General features: G+C 52.5%; 1 long non-coding RNA gene across 3 annotated transcripts; it reads left to right on the top strand.

Annotated features, from left to right (window-relative positions):
- Positions 1-1168: 1168 nt before the first annotated feature.
- On the top strand, positions 1169-20126 carry LOC125963427 (uncharacterized). 3 transcript variants are annotated; one of them, XR_007475399.1, is made up of 4 exons: positions 1169-1486; positions 8939-9159; positions 9407-9481; positions 9776-17891. It is a non-coding gene; the product is annotated as an uncharacterized LOC125963427 (long non-coding RNA). The 3 variants fall into 3 exon arrangements; XR_007475400.1 differs by lacking the exon at positions 1169-1486 and adding an exon at positions 19444-20126 and having other exon boundaries at positions 1499-9159; positions 9776-10594; XR_007475398.1 differs by lacking the exon at positions 1169-1486 and having other exon boundaries at positions 1499-9159.
- Positions 20127-20878: the final 752 nt, after the last annotated feature.

Raw genomic sequence — 20878 nt, 5'->3', positions numbered from 1 at the left:
ACATACACACGCTCAGTGCTGGGAGGGGGAGGGGATGGCTAGGTGCTGTGACCACGGGGCCCCAGGAGCACAGATCTGGATCACTGGGGAAGACCCCTTCCAGAAAGTGGGGCCTGTGAGGGAAGGAGAGAGAGGGGAGAAAGGGGCTAGGGGGCAGGAGAGTAAGTTTCTGCCAGAGAAGGACGAAGACTTAGCTTGGTTGGTCTGGAATGTGGGGAGAGGTGAGGCAGGGCCAGCAAGCAGGACCTCGTGAGCGAAGCTGAGGGTCTTGGCATTAATCACGCAGGGCCACTGAAGGATGTGTGAGCAGAGGGACACCGTCCGATGTGCCTTTTGGAAATGTCTTTCTGGCCGCAGCGCGAGGACTAGATGATCCGGCAGGAGAAGCAAGCATGGGAAACCAGCTAGGAGGCGGCTGCAGTGATCCAGGCAAGAGGTGATGAAGCCAGTTCAGGAGGGCCTGTGATGGCTGGCGGGGAGTGGGTGGGGGCATCTGAGAGCTGTAAGGAGGAGAGCTGGCAGGTGCCTGAGGGTGAGGCAGAGGAAGGAAGGAGGCAGGCTCATCCTCAGCTCAGGTGCCCAGGGAATGCAGCACGGGGCGCAGGGGTAGGGGAAGAGGTCTGGTCAGTTTGGGGCGCTGGTCTGAGGTGCCACGGGCCAGCTCAGGGTGGACCTGCAGGCCCGGGCTGTGCAGACAGGTCTGGGCAGGAACTGAGAGGTGCTGTCTGCCTTGTGGGTGGTAGTCAGAGGTGTGAGTTTAGGTGAGGTCCCTGAGGGAAAGTGGGCAGAAAATGAGAAGAGGATGGAATGCTGGGAGCACTCACCTTCCAGGGCTGGAGAGGAGGAGCCCGGGAGGAGAAGGGCAGCAGCAGAGAAGGGAGGACAATCACAGCAAGTGGCATCCTGCCTGCCAAAGCAGATGCCGCCGGATGGGGTCGTCAGTAGCGTCAGGTGCTGGGCTGAGACGGAGGAAGATAAGGCCCAAAAGGTGTCCGTTGAATTTAGCAGCAGGGAGGTGCCTGGAGACCCTGGCCAGAGAGGTGTGTAGAGAGTGGAGGGGACAGAGGCTAGGACGCAGTGTACTAAGGGGACAGCAAAAGGCCCAGCTTGTCCCAGGGTCTTGGCTCCGAAGGGAAGGAGTGAACCTGGCAGCGAGGGGGCGGGGGGGCGGGAGTCTCTCTGATCCAAGTTGAGGGAGACATAAGCATGTTTATAGGGAAAGAACTAGAAGGAGAGGTTGAATATACCAGGAGGGGGATCGGTATGAATGAATGACAGGCTCCAGGAGGGGAGGAGACAGCAGGAGAGGCAGCATAGGGCACTGGAAAGTCGGATTAATAATAGCTGTCATTTAAGTGCCTGCTGTGTGCGGGGCACCGTTCTCAGCGCTTTGCATTTGCTACCCCACCTGGTCCACACAACAGCCTATGCAGTAGGTGCTCTTATTATCCTCATTTTACAGATGAACGGCCCTGACACAGAAACGGTAAGTAGCTTGCCCAACGTTGCACAGCTAACATGGGGTGCTGCCCATGTGCCAGGACTTGAGTCCAGGCAGGGTGCCCCCAGGGGTGTGTAGTCGTCAAGACCAGACCTAAGAGCAGACCTCCTGGGTTTAAATCCCAGCGCCTCCACTCATTTGCTTTGTCCTCCTGTCCCTTAGTTTCCCTGCCAAAAAAAGGGCATGAAAATTGTACCCATTTCTTAGTGCTACTGGGTGGATCAAATGTGTAAATGCCCATAAAACACTTGAGCAGGGCTTGGCGAACAGAAAGCACAGGTGGAGGGACTTGCCTGGGACAGATTTGGGTGCTTCTCATGCTGGGAGTGGAGGGAGGAAGCTAGCACAGGCTGATGGAGGGAGGAGCAGAGGGAGGAAGCGAGCACAGGCTGATGGAGGGATCTGCGGAGTCCTTGGCCCTTTTGTACAGTGTTTATCTATTTATGGGCCCTCTCCTGGGTCAGACGGCACCTTGCAGGCAGGTGTAAGAGCAGCTTGTGCTGGAGTTGAAGCAGCCCTTGGGACCAGATCCCAGTCTCTTCACTCCACTGCATCGCCATGGGACCTTCTGCACGTTCCTCTCAGAGCCTTCGTCTCTTCCCAGGCCAAAGGGGCAGTGATGCCCACCTGCTGGGCCATGGGGAGGATGAAATGAGATCATGTGCGTGAGTGGGCATGCCCATAGCAATGCCAGGCACCTGGGTGACACTTGTTATACAGAAGCTACCTCCGCCACTTCTACAGACATTGATGGAGCAGGGGCCAGGTACTGTTCTAGAATGAAATTATTATTATCCCTAGAGCCTCATCAGAGTACCTAGATGGTTACTAACTGTTGGGCAGAGGGCGTCTCCAGCAGGGATTAAGGACGGAGTGAAGGAGGAGGTGCTAGGATGAATTAGTCAGAAAAGGAAAGTGGAGAGTTTGCGCGTAACCTGCACTGTTAGATATCCGCGGGCCCTCAAGCTGCACCCCACCTAAGACAGCACGCTATGGGCTGAGTTTGGCAGATCCCAAGTTACATGCAGATGTGACTTGGAAGATGAGAGTGTAGTATCCTGAGCACCTGAGGACTGGTGGCAGGGCATCCAGGCTGGTGGGACATTTTGTTATTTATTTATTTATTATTTTTGGCTGCATTGGGTCTTCGTTGCTGCGTGTGGACTTTCTCTAGTTGCAACGAGCAGGGGCTACTCTTCCTTGAGGTGCGTGGGCTTCTCATTGCAGTGGCTTCTCTTGTTGTGGAGCACGGGCTCTAGGCTCGTGGGCTTCATTTGTTGTGGCAGGTGGGCTCAGTAGTTGTGGCTCGTGGGCTATAGAGCGCAGGCTCAGTAGCTGTGGCGCACGGGCTTAGTTGCTCTGCGGCATGTGGGATTTTCCCGGACCAGGGCTTGAACCCGTGTCCCCTGCATTGGCAGGCGGATTCTTAACCACTGCGCCACCGGGGAAGCCCCTGGTGGGCAATTTACTTCCCAAGGTCTGTCCTCTTGGGGACTGTGAAATCCAACCCACCTGACTTGGAGATGGGATCTCCCGGTAAAGGAAGAAGTTTGTTTGGCGGATCATGTGGGTTCTGGGCAGGACGGGCTTATGGGTGTGGACCTGTGCAGTAACACTGAGCACCTTGTTCGAAAGGGATAGTTTAATGCTTTGCTTTTGTCATCTTGAAATTCTTCATAATTTTGAACAAGGAGCCCTACATTTTCATTTTGGCTTGAGCCCTGCAAGTTATGTAGCCTGTTCAGGTTCTAGGGCCTGAGGTGTTTGTCTCCTAGCCCATAATGAACGTGGCAGGGCCCACATTGGCACCTGGCCCTGGATGTGATGGGCCCAGAGAGGGATGAGGGAGGCTGCATGGGGCTCTGTCCCTTCGGAGGCCTGGAGCTGGGGTGAGACCTGTGGTATTAAGTGGAGCATGCCCGACAGAGTCAGACCACTGGATTTGTGTCCTCACCCTGCTACTAGCCAGCTGTGTGCTCTCCAGCAGGCTCTGGATATCTCTGAGCCTGTTTCCCCGTCTGCAGACTGCGGATAGGGTGACCACATGACAGGAGGGTTAAATGAGGTAATGGGCAGAGAGTGCCTGGTACGTAGTAGGTGCTTAGCAGATGTTTGCTGGTGGGTGCCTGCTTGGGCCCAGAAGGCAGTTGGGCTGGGAATAACATGGTCCTACTCCAGGAGATGATGGGAGAAAAGGCACCATGTCCGTGCACTACCCTGTAGGGGATGTAGAGGGCTGAGTGCCATCCTTGGAACCGTCTTCCAGGAAATGGGCTGCCAGCTCCCCCTCCAAACGGGCCACCATCTTTGGCCACTTCATCTCCAGAATGAGCAAAGGTAGAACAAATCCGAGCCCTGGCCCAGAGCTGGGAATTCCAGGCTGTCGGGCCTTGTTCTGGGGCCCTGAGCAATCCTACCCCTCGCTCCGCAACTGTCTCACACCCTAGTTTCCCCAGATCCTCTCCAGGGAGAGCAGCTTTCCCTGTGTAATAGGGCAGTGCCCCTTCCCTCCGGAAGGCCTCCCCGTCCAGGGGATATAGCTGTGGGCTGAGGTCACGTGTTCCCTCCTCCTCAACACCCCATTGTCCTGTCCCCTCCCCCCTTCTGATCCTTGATTTACCCTGAGCTGGATTAAGACCTTTAGCCTCCCTCAGAGCTGAGAGGTTAAGATGCACCTCCCCCCACCCACTCACATACAAATTCAAAATAAAAACCACCCTAAACCTTAAATCGGTGTGACGAAGTCCAACAAAGTTCTGATTTTTCCCAGGATGACTACTTCCTTGCTATTTTTGAAATACTAAGAATTAGCTCTTAAAAAAAGCAAACCACACCAAAATGCTTTGTTGATGCCCTTTTACTGCCAGTGCCCTAAGCACACGCTTACTCCGCCTGTTCGGTAACCTGGCCTCGCCTGCCCCCTCCCCTGTGCCAGAGCGGGACAGAGGCCTGACCTGCAATACAGGGCATTGGGCCACTCTGCTCAGAGCCTTCCCCAGGGGAGAGGGAAGCCCTGGGCCAATCAGCCCCTCCTGGAGAGGTGATGTCAGGAAAGCCCAGAAGGTTCCACTCCACCCCTGCCACAGGCTCACCCTGTCCTCCCGACCAGAGCAGCCAGGGCCAGCACGGGCCCTCGTCCAGTCCTCCAGCTGGCCAAGGACGGCTGGGCTGCGTTAGTGCCCAGGCCTGCTGCCCTTCACTCCACACCTGCGGCTGGTCTCCCTGCCCCAAGCTCCTCCCCTTCCCGCTGTGAGGGAGGAGCGAGCAAGTCCTGCAACTTCTGCACACTGGCTCTTCCAGATCCTTGCTTATAATCCCTGGACAAAAATAAATCCTGTGTGTCTGAGCAGGAGAGGGTAGGAGGGTGAGATGTTGGGAGACAGAGGAGGCAGGCAGAAGGCCTCGGACAAGCAGAAAGACCAGGCCTCCTTAGCACCCCCAGTGAATGTCCCAAAGAAAGGGGCTGATACCGGGCATCCCAGAAAATTCCAGGTGGGAGGACCTTTCGGAGCACTTCATTTTGCTGAGAGCTAACAGGCCCAGAAAGCGGGCAGGTCATTTCCCTAATGTCAGCAGCAAACAAGAGGCTGGTGGATCAGAGCCCTGTGGGCCTTGCTCTGGCTCCTCCCTTTTCCCTGAGTGAGGCATGAGGACTGGCCCCCAACCTCCTGGGTGCGCCTCCCCTGAGCACCCCCTGATCAAGCCAGAAGGCACCTCTGCATCCCCTGCCTGCCCGCCACTGCCCACTTTCCTGCTCAGCTCTTTTTCTCCCCACACTACCCAGCACCCATCCAGCTTATCCCCCTTTCACCTCCTCAAGGAAAGGGACATTTATTACTGCGTCTGGTGTGGCACATACGAAGCTATATATCCCTCTCGATGATAAACCAAAGCCTGAGGTTAGATGTTTTCTGGAGGAAATTTCACATTCCAGGAGAGAGAAAGAAAGGATTGGTGGATTCTGAGCACTTTACATGTGCAAGGCATTTTCCTTACTTGACTTGCAAGCCTTAAGGCAGTGCTGCAAAGCATCTTCCATCTGAGAGATGAGCCTTTGAGCCAGAGAGCTTTAAGGCGCTGGCTGAAGGTCGCGGAGCAGCAGTGCTCAGCGGAAACCCGTCTCCCATCCACTGCTTGCATCTCTGGGCCCCGCATCTGCAGCGCTAGGGATGCGGCTGGCCTGCAGCGAGTGTTCTCTGGGCATGATCTCACTTTATCCTCACAGCACCCACGAGAGAGCTACTATTGTCTCCTCTTTTTACAGTGCTGGAAACGGAGGCACGGGGAGGTTAAGGGACTGTGACCCCCCCACTAGACAGAAGTGGAGGTGCAACTTGAATGCAGGGACTCTGCTGCAGGCCCGTGCTCTTAATCAGGCACAATCTGAGTCCTCCCCCATACTTCCAGCCCCTTGTCACCTCTGCCTCGGGGATGTGGGTTTCAGGCCAGCCTCCTAGAGTCTCCTTGGGAGGTCAGGGGCTGTGGGTTCTCATTCTGCAGCCACTCTAGTTAAAGGCTTAGGGAAGGAGGAAGGAAAGATATGGGCTGAGAGTGGAGTTTGAGATTTGTGTCTTGCCCTTTTTTAGAGTTTTCGCTTTGTCCCTGCGGCTCTAGGGGATTAAGGTTGTATGTTTCTTTCCTCAGCCGGGGCTTCCCCCAGAAAAGCCCATGAAATACATAGACTGGGGGGGGACGGTATTTGGAAAGAGTTCATTCAGGCTTTGGGATTAGACAGAAGGGTTTCATGTTTCTTCTGTACTAGTGATCTTGGAAAAGTCACTCTGAGCCTTGAATTTCTTTCTGTCAAGTAAGAATAGTGCCTTCTTTGAAGAGTTATAAAGGGGGTCAAATGAGACGATTGATTATTGTAAACTGTGACGTCGTCTATAGTTGTCAATTCTGACGCATTGATGCTATTACCTTCCTAACTGAGGAGCAGTGAAGGTGGCTGTGGGAGTGACAAGCTGGGCAGTTAGGATGCTGGTAAAGTGAATTTTGTCCCAGAGCCCTGAGACCTCTAAGCTACAGGGGAGAGGCTGCAGATGGGTCCAGATGCTTTACTGGTGCCTTGCGGGGGGGATCAAGAAACTGGCTTTGCCCGGGCTGCTGAGGAAGCAGCAGAAGCTTGCATTGCCCAGGGTGGAACACACCCATTGCCCTTCCAGAGTGCAAGGCCCCTGGGCTCACACCGTCAGACAAGAGCAGTGACATTCTCCCAGTTGATTCCACCCCAGGTTCCCCCAAAGGGGAGGAGCTCCTGGCCATTTTCAGGAGTTCTCATTTCCAATCTGCCCAGGTGGTTGCAGGGAGATTGGAGGCTGGGGGAAAACATGAGGAACCTTCGCCTAAAGCGAGCCAGGGGTCCGTGGCACCAGGACGAAGGGCTGCTGCAGGCGGATGCGGTCTTGCTGGCTTATGTAACCATTTCCCTCAGCACCCCCCACCCCCGAGTATGCACAAACAATAACTTGGAATAGATACCAGTCTGGTTGAGGCAGGTCATCAAAACCTGGAACTGTCCCTGCCAAACAGGAACGTCCTGTCCCCTCAGCTGAGCAGATGCCTGGCTTATGGGGGGAGGAATGAGAGATGTAATCAGGCTCTCAGAGTTAGGAAGCATGGATTGTCCTTGCTTTGTTGGGTCATCTGGTCAATTATCACTTATTCAGCATTCAGAATGTGGTCATAAATAAGCCAAAGTCCTTGTTGGTGTGCTTACAAGCTATCGGGGAAGGGTTCCAGAAACACAAAACTTGGTAACAGAGGGGCAACTGCTTTAGCTTGGGCAATTTGGCTTGGGTTTTGATGAGTGAATAGGAGTTCACTGATCAGGGAAGGGAAAATCCCAGGTCTTATTTGTCCACTGGTTTAAGATGAAAAAACAACCTTGTGCAGAATACATGAGTGCTAGGAGGTACTCTAAGGTGGCAGGAAAGCATGACTTAGGAATGAGACCATTCTGGGTCTGACGGTAGAGTTCCCTGATACTGTAATTTTGGCCTCTGCCCCACTGATCAGGCCTCCAGCCCTTCTCTGGCCTCTGTTGGAAGAAAACTTGGCCCAAAGCAAATTTCTCTCTCTGAGTGTGCCATCCGGTGCCTTGATAACTGGGAGCACAGAGGTCAAGGGAGAACATTTTATTGGTGCTGCAGAGAGTCAAAATACACGGATGGGAGGCCTTCCCCATCTCCCTGCCCCCTGCCCTCTTCCCCGCCTGCCCTGGCCACAACCACCAGGCACCCTCATCTCTTTTAACCTGTTCTTGCTTGGCCCTGAAATAGCTTGCCTGAGTCCTTGACCTGCCATTTCCTAGACCTCTCACTTGGCTCAGTGTTTCAGGACCCAGACTCCTATATGGCCATCTCCAGTTATTCCTTAGGTCCAGACCTTGCACACACAGCCTGATTGAGTCTGCAGCCCCATAAGCACTCACAGATAAGACCTTTTGAATAGCAAAAGCACACAATCCCACGCTAGCTATGTACCCCCAGGCTGTCACCCACTTGAATATGTGAGCCCATGCTCACAATTTCCAGGACCAGATAGATCAACTGTAGGGCAGAACTTGTGGAGTGGGCACACCTGGGCTGTTTGTGACAGTAGCCCCTCATCGCTTAAACAGCAGGGAATGCAAAGCCATGCATGGATTTGGTCTCAGTTGAATTTATTTGCATCTCCCTTTGGATGAGTCAAAAGCATGTCTGATTATCATGTAATATCTTTTTTTTTTTTTTCTGGGACACAGGCCTCTCACTGTTGTGGCCTCTCCCGTTTCGGAGCACAGGCTCCGGACGCACAGACTCAGCGTCCATGGCTCACGGGCTCAGCCGCTCTGCGGCATGTGGGATGTGGGATCTTCCCGGACCGGGGCACGAACCTGCATCCCCTGCATTGGCAGGCGGACTCTCAACCACTGCGCCACCAGGGAAGCCCTGTATTCTCTCTTTTCAATTTAGAGTTTCCCCACGTGGCAAGTGAGAATGGGGCTTCCTCACCTGTTTCACTGAAGGGAAAGTCAAGACATTAAAGAGTGATTTGCCCACAGTTCCTTTATTTAGCAGACACGCATGGAGCACGTGCTCTCTGCCGCAGTCTCTGCAAGCACAGGGCGTTCAGGAGAAAGCAAACCAAAGGGCCTGTCCCCAGGAAGCTTGCATTCTAGTGGGGAACACCAACAACAAATAAATACGTCAAAATATGTCAGCATATGTCATATGCTATTCAGATGGATAAAGTAGGGAGGGGGAGAGTGATTGACAGGATGGGGAGAGTGTTGTTGTTTCACACAGTTGGTTCTGGAAGGCCCTGCAGAGGAGGTAACGTCAAAGAAGAGATCTGATATATGTGTGAGGCTAGGGTGTTCCAGGCCGTGTGACAATGTCATAACCACACTGAGTGCCCTCAATCTTTTCTCTCTCTACCGCTGGCTCCCTGCAGCGAGGCAGGGACTCTTTGAAAAAAAGGATGACAACTACTCATCTTTGGGTCTTCGGTTCTGATGGCGGTTCAGATGCTATTGGCATGTTTCCACCTCCACCTCCAGAAGGGCTCGTGTGATACTGAATGCCCAGTCCAGGAACAGTGCCTGGAATAGAGGAGAATGTTTCTGACTGACTGCGTTGCAGATAGAATGCGCGATTAGAAGCCTGCAGCTGGAGGTGAGGCATGGGCCTGGGGCCAGAAGCACATCCTAAGAGAGAGGCAGGAGTGATTTCAGTCTGAAATCAGACTCTAATTTCAGTCCCTGCGGTTGATCCAGTGGCTTCATGTTGGTCTGCTACAGAAAAACAACTGCAAACATCTATATTGTGCTAGCCACTGTTCTGAGCACTTTATATGCATTAATGCATTTAATCCTCATAAAAGCCCTGTGTGATAAGTGCTATTATCATTCCTATTTTACAGGTCAAGGTTCTAAAGCACAGAGGGGTTAAGTGATTTAACTGAGGTCACACAGCTAATAATTGGCAGAGCCAGAATGTAAGTAAGTCCAAGAGTCCCCGTTCTTACGCTTACACTATAGTTTCATACCCCATATCCTTATCCCATAGACTGGTTCCCTAGATCTTTAACTGGGGTGTGTGTGTCCTCAGAGGCTCTGGGATGAGCCAGAGGGTTTTTGAGACTTAACTTCCAAGAAGGTAATATTTAAGCAAAGATTTCAGAAAAAAATTAAGTATTTAATTATAATTAATTTAATACATTTTTATACTGTGATGATGACAGATATAATGGCAAAATCCAGGAGGTTTTTTTTTTTTTTTTTTTTGCCAGGAGTATTTTTAATATAAAAAAGGACAGAGCTTTCCAGGAAATGCCACCCTGATGGTGAGTTGCAGGGTTTCTGTCCCCAGACCCTTCCCTTGGCCCCTAGCCCAGGGTGAACTGTCCTTGTCTGTGATTTCTCCTCATCCCAGCACAAGAAGTATGCGAGTACACACCACACACACACACACACACACACACACACACACACACACACACACACTCACACAGAATCCCAGCCACTGTGGCTGTCTGGATGGAAGGGATCACGGGCCATGTCAGGCTGGGCTGTGGTCCCTCTTTCTGATTATTCTTCTGTGGGCCCGGGCCACTGAGGCCGAGGGGGCCAGGCAGGGAAGGGGCTGGGTCTTGGCTCTCCACGGGAGCCTGCACAGGGCTCAGAGATTCCAATTTGTGCCTGTGGGGTAGCGTAAGGCTGATCCTCCATAACACCACCAAGACAGTCACACAGGAGCACCAGGAGGATCTCCTGGTCCTCTGCACCTGGGCCGGCATCCGATTCCCAGAGCACATCCTTTGATATTCCCTCCCGCAGGGTGACAGGTATGTTCTGTGGCCCCTGTTTTCAATGTGCTTGTATGTGTCAAGCCCAGGGGTGCGTGTCCGCACTGCCGTGTGCCACAGCATGGGTCCCCCTGGGGAGGCAAGGCCCACAGGGGTTTTAAAGGCAGAGCGAGATGAATGGAAGCTGACACTTCCACCCGCTATTGACAAGGAGCTGAGGTGCCTTGCAGAGGACAGGCCTGGTAATTAATGTGCCGGTGTCTTCACTGACAAAGCAAAACAGCAAACACGCGAGCGAAGGAGGTGAGTCACGCAGGGAGATGGCAATGGTGGAAGGAAAAGGGCAAAGATGTGTGTGTGTTTCTGGGGGGTAGGAAGGGCTCGGGCAGGGGAAGCTGAGAGGGAGAGAGAGAGAACAGGATTGTCTGTGCATCTGTGAGGAAATGCATGTGTGAGAGGGAAAGAAACGGGAGAGAGTGTGTGTGAGAGGGAACGCAGGGGTGAGAAGAGATGTGTGTGTGATTGACAGGAGGAGGGAGGGAGGCAGGCAGGGTGGGGGGCCTCTCTCACCCCTCCTTCAGCCACAGGGGCTTCTGGAAAGCCCTGCAGTTTGGAGAGAGGGACATGCGGGAGAGGTGAGATTTCATTACCTTTCCCTTTGTGTGATATTTTCGTGTTAGAAATGTAACACTGGAGCTATAAATAATCCAGTCACAGCTGCAGCATCCAGGAGATTTATGGCGCATGCCAATGCCAGCCAGCTTTGGGCTGAGGGGGGTTTGCTTTACGAAGCCAAGATGAAAGGCTGATTTTCCAGCACTCGTCCCCCCACCCCCCGATCCTGCCCCCACCTACTCAATCCCTCCCTCCTGACCTATGGAGCCAGGGGAGAGAGAAGCTCAAAAATGCTTAGACCCCCCCTTTGTCCTGGGCAGCCTGGGGCATGACAGGAGCCGAGTTCCGAGTGGGCAGCTTGCAGAGGTTGGGGAGAGAGTGAGGGGAGCAGGGTGGGCAGAGGTGCATGCCCTGCCCTAGGCTCCCACTTTGTCAGCTGCCTCAGACAAGGCACAGGCTGGTGGTGCCGACAGGTGGCCCAGACACAGACGGGCTCAGGCCTGATGAGGTCCCTGGGGCGGTGGCCCCCAATCCTTGCTCTCCTATGGGGGCGGGGCCCTTGTTCTCTGCTTCCTCAGCAAAGACTGTGCTTGGTGCAGGACTCCATGGGGGCTGGGCTTCTCTCTGTCCCGGGAGAGGGGGCTTCCCTGTTGACCTGGGAAGGGGCCATTCCCCACGAGCTTGGGGGCTGCTGGGTTGGACGGTGACACCGCCGGGCAGAGGCAAACAGTGTGTCTGGGGCAGTGAGAGGGCAGGGAGGAGGCATCTCGGTCTCCCCAGACCACCTCCTGGGATCTGCCTCCAGTGGTGAGGGCAGATGGAGAAGGTGAGGGGAGACATTGGGGAGCCCAGCTTGTCCTCAGGACCCACGGGGCTGGAGGAAGAGGAGGAGGGTTGGGGTCTCGGGGAGAGGAGCTGGTTCAAGGCGCCGCTGCGACATGCTGGTGCCTCCCTTGCAGTTTCCCACCAGAGCACTTAGCCCGCTGTGTCCCCCACAAGCCCGAGGCGAGGCCTCCTGAGGGCAGGGAATATGCCCGCACTGCTCTCATTGCAGCCTGCTGACCCCACGGACCCTGGGCCCTGAGCGCAGGGCATCAGTCCTGCTGGCCGGTCAGACCCTGGTGCTGACGTGTGTGCAAGCCCTGCGGGCCGGAGCCCCGGGTGCAGAGGGAGAGGCCAGAGCCCCCTGGGTCTCCGGACCCCACTTGGTCCCTCTGGCCAGTCCTCAGGCTGCCCTGCCCCTGGCCCTCCTGCCCGCTCTGTGGCCCAGTTACCTCAGGTATGGTTTCCACTTTGCTTTTCTTCTAATTCCCTGAGCAAATATGGAACATCCGGAGAGACACTCGAATCCTGGGTGGGGATGGAGGCGGTCACGCAGCTGACTACTTCCCAAGGCAGTTCAGTCAAGATAAACACACCTCACCTGCAGGCCTCTGGCAGAGGGTGGCTGCTGAGGGACTGGGTGCCTGCCCAGCGGGCAGGTGGGGCCCTTCCCTTCGAGAATTCCTCCGGGGAGAGGTGTCTGTTGCAGGACCGTCAACTTCAGGGCAGCCACACGTGGGTTGTGGCAGGGTCTTGTCTTGGGGCCGGGGCAGTCTGTCCATCTTCAGCCTCCAAGAGCAAACCATGTCTGGGAATGGGACACACACAGTAGGATTCACTCCCCTGGGGTGTCCCGGAGGCAGCTCAGCTGAAAACAGGAATGACCTCAGAGCAAGCTTGCCTAATTTTATGAATGGCGGAGCCACCAGGTTCACAAGGGGAACTGGGAGCCTCTGAGGACCTCCCTGACGTCCTTAGATGGAACTGGGAGCCTCTGAGGACCTGGGAGCCTCCCTGATGTCCTTAGATGACGTCCTTAGATGCATCTTTGTCTGATGCATTCCTGGTGCACCTGCCAGGGGACCACTCACCACTATATACATCATCACTCTGCCCTGGCCCTTGTGCCAATCAGGGTTCTTATTGGGAACAAACTGAAGTGGACTCTGACACTTTTAAGCAGAGGAAAGATTTGTTGGAAGGATTTGGGGATGCTCACAGCATCAGCAGGAAGGCTGGAGATCCAGCTCAGGCAGATCTAAGGGCTGCTAGGTAGTCAGCATCATTGCCAGGGTCACACCGCAGGGCAGTCTGCTTAGGATGCCTTTGCTGGCGTCACCCCTCTGCCATCCACGGTGTGATGATGGTTAATTTTATGTGTCAACCTGACCGGGCCACACGATGCCCCGATATTTGTATTTCTGTGAGGCTGTTTCTGGATAAGCTTAGCATCCGAATCTGTAGACTGAATAAAGCAGACTGTCCTTCCCAATGTGGGTGGGCTTCATCCAATCAGTTGAGGGCCCAAATAGAACCAAAAGGTGGAGGAAGGGAGAATTTTCTCTCTCTGCCTGACCACCTGAGTGGAGACATCGGTCTTCTCCTGCCCTTGGACTGGGACTTAACACTATTAGCCCATAAAAACTTCCCAGGAAGGGAAATTCCCACCCTCGGCCCCCAAACGGCGCAAGAACATGGGTGATTTTCTCAGTTTGCTCATCTAGAGCTCCATCCTTCTATCCTCCCCCCGGACTCCCGCTCCGACTCTGAAGTCCAGGAGGCTGACCGGTGTGGGGGCCACATCAGCTGAAGTCTCACGCCTTCTGCTTGCGATGGGATTTGTCCAGTGGGACTGTTCGGAGGGTGAGAGGACAGAGGCTGGGGTATTTGCTCCTCTTTCTATTTCCCTTTGCAGCTATGGCTCTCTCCAGCTTCCGGTCAGCTCCCTCCCTGTCCCATCAGGGTCTTCACTGTTCTTTGTGGTTGCCCTTGGCACTGCCCACCCTTGGTAAGAGGGTGAAAGACTCCTCAACTGCCCTGTTGGAGGCTAACACCTCTTTCCTGTTGGAATCTCAAATGATACAGGAACTTTGGAGACTGGGAGGCAACAGAGCCCCCACCAATGCCCACAACATGGTGGCACCGATGCCCAGGGGAGGCAGGCAGCCTGGTAAAGTGGCAAGAGCATGAACTTGGAGACAGACCTACTAGGGTCTGAATTTTCAGCCCAACTTTTACTATCTGTGTGAACCTGGTCAAGTTCCTCAACCAGGCTGGCCCGTCTTTGTTCTTCATCTGGGAAATAAAAGTTAATTTTCATCTCCTGGATCTGTCAGGAGAACTGCATGAGAGATTTATTAAGCACTTGGCACTTAGGAGACCGGTGATGGCAAAAGGGTCCACCTTACGTGCCAGTTCCAACCGATCAGAAATGGCTCCTTGCAGCACTGTGTGGAGAAGAAGTCTGACTCCCCGTCCTGGCCCAGAGGTGATGGGTGCGCTCATGATTGATTCGTGACGGCTGTCACGTTGTGGACCAGGAAGTGGCAGTAGAATGGACTTGCCTTCTCTGTAGTAGACACTCACTAAATGAGAGCTATCAGTTTTCCTATTTCTCTGCTCTTTGGGAAGAGAAGTAGGATTCTGCTGGGGTCAGAAAGACCAGGATCCTGCTTGACCAGCAGGATCCACTCCCGCCAGCACCGCCCAGGTCCTGAGTCACTGAGCCCGCTGTCCTGGCTCAGCACAGACTTCACGGCGGTGAGGATGGCCCAGCCAGCCCTTTCCTTTATCAGCAAACTGCTGCAGCCCTATCTAGATTGTTTAAGGTCTTCTTCCTCCTGGGACCTTCTCTTGCTCTTTTCAATCCTCAAATGCCAACCTTATCCTCCTGCCAACAGATGCCACACACACACACACACACACACACACACACACACACTCTCTCTCTCTCTCTCTCACAGGTGCACCACCTCCTCCCCATAGTAAGTTATAGGGAATTATTAACTTGAATTTCTCCACCACGTGTCACCCCCCTTTCCAAATCTCCCCCATTATCTCCTGCCCCAACTCAGGGGACCTGACATTATTCCAGCAACACATACCAGAGTTGGTTGAAGACAGAATAAGTAGAAGATAAATCACGGCCTCAGGCACCCTATGGGGTGAACTGGAGCCTTAGTGGTTGCCAAGTGGCCCCTGGAGTAACAAAGAAACAAAAGGGAACAAGGAATCCTTTTCAGAAATCATTTTCTTTCTAGTTTCAGTGGCACCTGGGAGTAACCTTCATGTACTCATTTAGTTAAGAAATATTTATTGAGGCCTTCCCTGGTAGCGCAGTGGTTGAGAGTCCGCCTGCCGATGCAGGGGACACGGGTTCGTGCCGCGGAGCGGCTGGGACCGTGAGCCATGGCCGCTGAGCCTGCGCGTCCGGAGCCTGTGCTCCGCAACGGGAGAGGCCACAACAGTGAGAGGCCCGCGTACCACAAAAAAAAAAAAAAAAAAAAAAAAAACTTTATTGAGCACCTCATGTGCTGGGCACATGTATGCTCTCTGCCCTGAAGGGGAGATGGACAAGTAGAACCCAGTGGGTGCTGGGCAGCACAGGGAGCCCTGAGATGGAGCTGAGCACGGGGGCAGGGGGAACATCTGATCGGAGCGACACGGGGGCACGATCAGAGATGACTTTCCTGAGAAAGGGGCTCCTAAGGCAAGTCTGGAGGGATAAGGAAGCTGGTCCAGGCGCAGCAGGTGCAGCATGTGCAGAGATCTGAAGGTGTGTGTTTGAGGAGCTCCTGGTTGCTGCCAGGTCACTGGAGCTGGGGCTCCAAGCCAGAAGGGAAGAAGTGATGGGAGAAGCCAGCGGTAAGGGAGGGGTGGGGCAGGTCCTCCAGGGCCTTGAAAAGGCCTTTCTGAGGAGTCCAGGTTTTCCCAAAGTAGTCCCTGCCCCTGCTACCGTCCCACCTCCTCGTAGCCTGTCCTCTGCCCTCCACCCGCCTTAGCAGGTGAGGCTCTAAAGGAAATCTCCCATTTCTCCTCCTCCCACTAGCTGTAGCACTTCCCAGGGATTTAGGGGCAGACGCCCTCCCCCCATGGCCTGTTGATACCGACCCGGGGTCTTGGCCTTCCCCAATCAATAGAAATTAACCAGAGGCCAGAAGAGAAATTCAGGCAAGCCTTTGAGGGGGCCGGGCAGGCCCTGCTGCAGCAGCGGGGAACGAGAACAAACAGCAGGTTCCCTTGTTTGCTCGCTAGCTGAGGGGGGCAAGCTTTTTCCTTATATGGGGTAGTGGTAGGGGTGTATCCAGGGATCAGGCCGGAGGGGTGGCTTAGGTGTTTTTCTCACCCCTCAGGTGGTGTTAAGTGCACGGGGCATGCTCAGTACCCTGCTTTTGCTCCTGACACCCCGTTTTTGCTCCTGGCTCTTCAGAAATGGCAGTTGGGTTTTTTTTTGGTCTTTTTGTATCTTTTGGGTCCAGAATTTGCCCCAACTGCGCAGGCCCGCAGTTATTTTTAGTCCCATATAGTTTCTTTGTATTTTGTAGCTCGAGGGGAGGTGTGGCCAGGTGCAAGCTTCGTGGCCCTGCAGCAAAGGGTCTCAGGTCCCAGGCCTGCCTCACTGTGAGTCCTCAAGAGTGTCGTGAGAGCTGATGGATGCTGGGCGTGGGTGCGCAGGGAGGTGGCAGTGCCTGAATGAGGAGGAACTAGAGAACTGGGGACTGATGAATGAAGGCTTTAATGCAGTCTGGCTAGTAACTGGCTGACCCAACCATCAGGTGCGATTTAGGGTGAAGCAGGCATTCGTTTGGGCATTTTGTTTCTCCAGTGACTATTGGCAATTAACACCTCCTCTTGTAAAAACCCTAACACCTTTCCCCAGCTACCTCCCCTGCTCAGACCTGCTTCTCTTTGGAAAATGGGGAATGGTGTGTCTGTGTAGCCCTGTGTGTGTGTGTGTGTGTGTGTGCGCGCATGAAAGTATCTCATGTGTGAGGACGTGTGTGTATAAATGGGAGTGCATGTGCTTGTACCTGCATGAAAGTACCTGCTGGTGCCGTGTATGGGAGAGCCTGTGTGCATGAGACTGTGTGCCTCTGTGCACATGGGGGAACACGGATGCATGCATGTTCACATGTGTCCAGGAGAGTCAGTGGGTCTTTATGAGTGTGAGTGACTGTGAGGTGTGTGAGTGTTTGCAGTGAGTGTGCATGGGATTCTGTGCAAATGACCGGCATGATTGTCTTTGCAGGGGAGAAGTTGTTGCGCTGGGATACTTACATGAACCAAAGCAATAACATGCCCAACTCCCCTCCCTGCTTCTCCTCTTGTAATCCATTCTCCACCCAGCAGCCAGTGTGAGATTTAAAAAATGCAAATCAGATCGTGTCACTTCTAGGCTGAAAACCCTCTGATTTCTGCAGGCTACTCACTGCATCTGGAATAAATCCAACCTTTGACTGTGGCCTGGAGGATGTGCTCCCATCCCAATCTTTGAACCTTTGTCCTCATCTCCTCCCACTCCTCAGGCAGGCACCCCTGCCTCAGTCACATAGGCAAGAGCCTTTATACCTGCTGCCCCCTTCTCTGGACCCCTTGGCTGCCGGGGACTGTCTCGGCTCCAGATTTCAGCCTGACATTATCAGTGGGGCCTTCCCTGACTCCCCTCAGTACTCAACTGTCCCATCACTCCGACTTCTTTCCTCCCCAGGGCTAGGTCAGTTAGGTCTGAAGCGGGTGCTGAGACAGAGTTAGTTGTGCCCAGGAGTTTGTGTGGAGCAGCCCCTGGGAAGGAGTAGAGAGAACTCCAGATTGGGCAGGTCAGGGAGAGGCCAGCAGACCACAGTACAGATCTGATAAGGTCTCTGCCAGCCTCCTACGCGCGCGGAGCAAAGACTGTCCACTAGACGAGTCCTGAATTAGGTGGAAATGGCTAACCTTATACCATAGCCGGCTCAGTCAAGGGCCGGAACCATCAACTCAAAAGCCAAGGTTCAAGAGAATGAGAAGACAAACCACAGATGAGAAAACACTTGCAAAAGACAGATCTCAGGAAGGACTGGCATCCAAAATATACAAAGAGCTCTTAAAACTCAATAATAAGTTGATTTATAAAAAATGGGCCAAAGACCTAAACAGACACCTCGCTAAAGAAAACATACAGTTGGCAAATAAGCATATGAAGAGATACTTCACATCATATGTCATTAGGGTACTGCAAGTTCAAACAACAATGGAATGGCCCAAATCCAGAACGCTGACACCACCAAATGCTGGTGAGAACGTGGAGCAACAGGAACTCTCATTCATTGCTGTTGGGAATCAAAACGGTACAGCCACTTTGGTGTTTTTTTAATAAAACTAAACATACTCTTCCCACACGATTCAGCCATCACGCTCCTTAGTATTTACCCAAAGGAGTTGAAACTTATGTCTACACAAAAACCTGCACACACATGCTTATAGCAGCTTTATTCATAACTGCCAAAACTTGGAAGCAACCAAGATGTCTTTCAATAGGTGAATGGATAAATAAACTGTCGGACATCCAGACAATGGAATATCATTCAGCACTAAAAAAAGAAATGAGCTTTCAAGCCCTGAAAAGACCCAGAGGAATTTTTTTTTTTAAGGTAGGATTTCTTGCATTCACCTTTTTTTTTCTTTTTAATAGATTTATTTACATAATTTTTGGCCACGTTGGGTCTTCGTTGCTGCGCGCAGGCTTTTCTCTAGTTGTGGCGAGTGGGGGCTACTCTTCGGTGTGCGGGCTTCTTACTGCAGTGGCTTCTCGTTGCAGAGCACGGGCTCTAAGCTCATGGGCTTCATTAGTTGTGGCAGGTGGGCCCAGTAGTTGCGGCTCATGGGCTGTAGAGTGCAGGCTCAGTAGTTGTGGCGCATGGGCTTAGTGGCTCCGCGGCATGTGGGATCTTCCTGGACCAGGGCTCGAACCCGTGTCTCCTGCATTGGCAGGCGGATTCTCAACCACTGCGCCACCAGGGAAGCCCTGGAGGAATCTTAAATGCGTATTACTAAGTGAAAGAAGCCAATCTGAAAAGGCTACTGTATGATTTTAGCTCTATGACATTTTGGAAAAGGCAAAACTATGGAGATGGTAAAAAGATCAGTGGTTGCCAAGGGTTAGTTGGGAGGGAGAGAGGGATAGGTGGGGCACAGGGGATTTTCAGAGCAGTGAAGCTCTCCTGTGTGATACTACAGTGGTGCATACTTGTCCAAATACATAGAATGTACAACATAAGAGTGAACCCTAGTGTGAACTGTGGACTTTGGGTGATAATGATGTGTCAGTGTAGGTTCATTGATTGTAACAAGTGTACCATTCTGGTGGGGATGTTGATGGTTGGGAGGAGGCTGTGTGTGAGTGGGCACAGGAGCACATAAGAACCCTGTGTACTTTCTGCTCAATTTTGCTGTGAACCTAAAAATGCTCTTTAAAAAAAATCTGTTAAAAAAGAAAGGAAGTAAGGAAGAAGGAAAGAAAAAAAATCCTCAGACTTTCCCTGGGCTCCCTTCTCCTCTCTCCCCACCCTCATCCTTTCCTTCTGCTGTGCAAGTGTTTTCCGACTTCCTCACAGGAGGACATGTTTGCTAGGCATGTCTGTCTGTCTGTCCTTCTCTTTTACGTTTTGGCTTGAGCCTTTGTTCAAGATTTTCCCGCTCAGGGGCCAGGCTGACCTGGAGATTTTTCATCTCTGCAGTTCTTCTGCCAACCTTGCAGGCCCCCATTCCAGCTTCCTCCCAACCCATCGAACTTCTAGGAAGAATTCACCAACAAATGACAGCTATGATCTGCTCTGTAAGCCCTGTCCTGTTGTAAATATGTCCCCTGACACCCAGCCGAGGAGAAGAAAATTCAAGAGTGGAGAGAGAAGCAAATCCTGGATGTCTCAGCAGCACCTCCTACCAAGCTTAATCTCACCTCCTTTGGTGTCAGAGTGAAGCAAGAGAAAGACGTCTTCCCTCTCTGTCTCCAGGGATGGACTTGAGGGGAGTCCACAGACTGTGTGCTGCATTTCAATTTCCCAGGCCGTGATTAAAACTTCCAGAGGCACCAAGCTCCGAGAAGATTAGGCCATCTCCACCTCCCTGAGCAGTACAAAAGAAATCAATACTAAGCCACAAAATAAGTGTGAGGAAGCCCTTTAACGTTTTCAATTCTCCCATGATGACTATTTTGAAGTTTTGTATTTTTTGAAATATAAAATGCAAAATTCTTAAATGTTTTTCTTCTTTGCTGATTCCCTAAGTATGGGTTTGGTTTTGGGCTTATCTGTAATCAGCCCAGCTGAGCTTCCTGTCCCCCACCAGGCCTGCTCTTGCTGAGGCTGCAGAGGGTGGCTCCAGGGTTGACCTTGAGGACTTCAGGGGTCCTTCCATGAAAACAGGCCTGGGGTGGGGTGGGGTGGGGAGGTCACGTAGTCAAGCTCAGGGCTGACGGGGAACAAATTAATTAGGGAACAGGGAGGGAAGAGTCTTGGACAGGCATTGGGAGGGGTGTTTCTCCTTGGCTAGGGTAGCTAAGCTTAGAAAATCAAGCTTGAATCAAATCAACAGATAGCTGCTGAGGTCCGTTGTAGGCAAAGATCCAGGCTGGAGTGTGAGACCAGGAGTGGGGTCTTTTTTTTTTTAATTTTTATTGGGGTATAGTTGATTTACAATGTTGTGTTAGTTTCAGGTGTACAGCAAAGTGAATCTGTTATACATACACATATATCCACTCTTTTTTAGATTTCTTTCCTATATAGGCCGTTACAGAGTATTGAGGAGAGTTCCCTGTGCTATACAGTAGGTCCTTATTAGTTATATATTTTATATATAGTAGGGTGTATATGTCAATCCCAATCTTCCAATTTATTCCTCCCCCCCCTTACCCCCTGGTAACCATAAGTTTATTTCCTACATCTATAACTCTTTCTGTTTTGTAGATAAGTTCATTTGTATGTAGCTTTTTTTTAGAATTCACATATCATACACCCCAGTGTTCACTGCAGCACTATTTACAATAGCCAGGACATGGACGCAACCTAAATGTCCATCAACAGAGGAATGGATAAAGAAGATGTGGTACATATATACAATGGAATATTACTCAGCCACTAAAAAAGAATGAAATAATGCATTTGCAGCAACATG

Source organism: Orcinus orca, chromosome 2 (assembly GCF_937001465.1).
Source record: "Orcinus orca chromosome 2, mOrcOrc1.1, whole genome shotgun sequence".
Lineage (NCBI taxonomy): Eukaryota > Metazoa > Chordata > Mammalia > Artiodactyla > Delphinidae > Orcinus > Orcinus orca.
The sequence above is the reverse complement of the archived record's forward strand: the minus strand, read 5'-3'. Positions and strand labels throughout refer to the sequence as shown.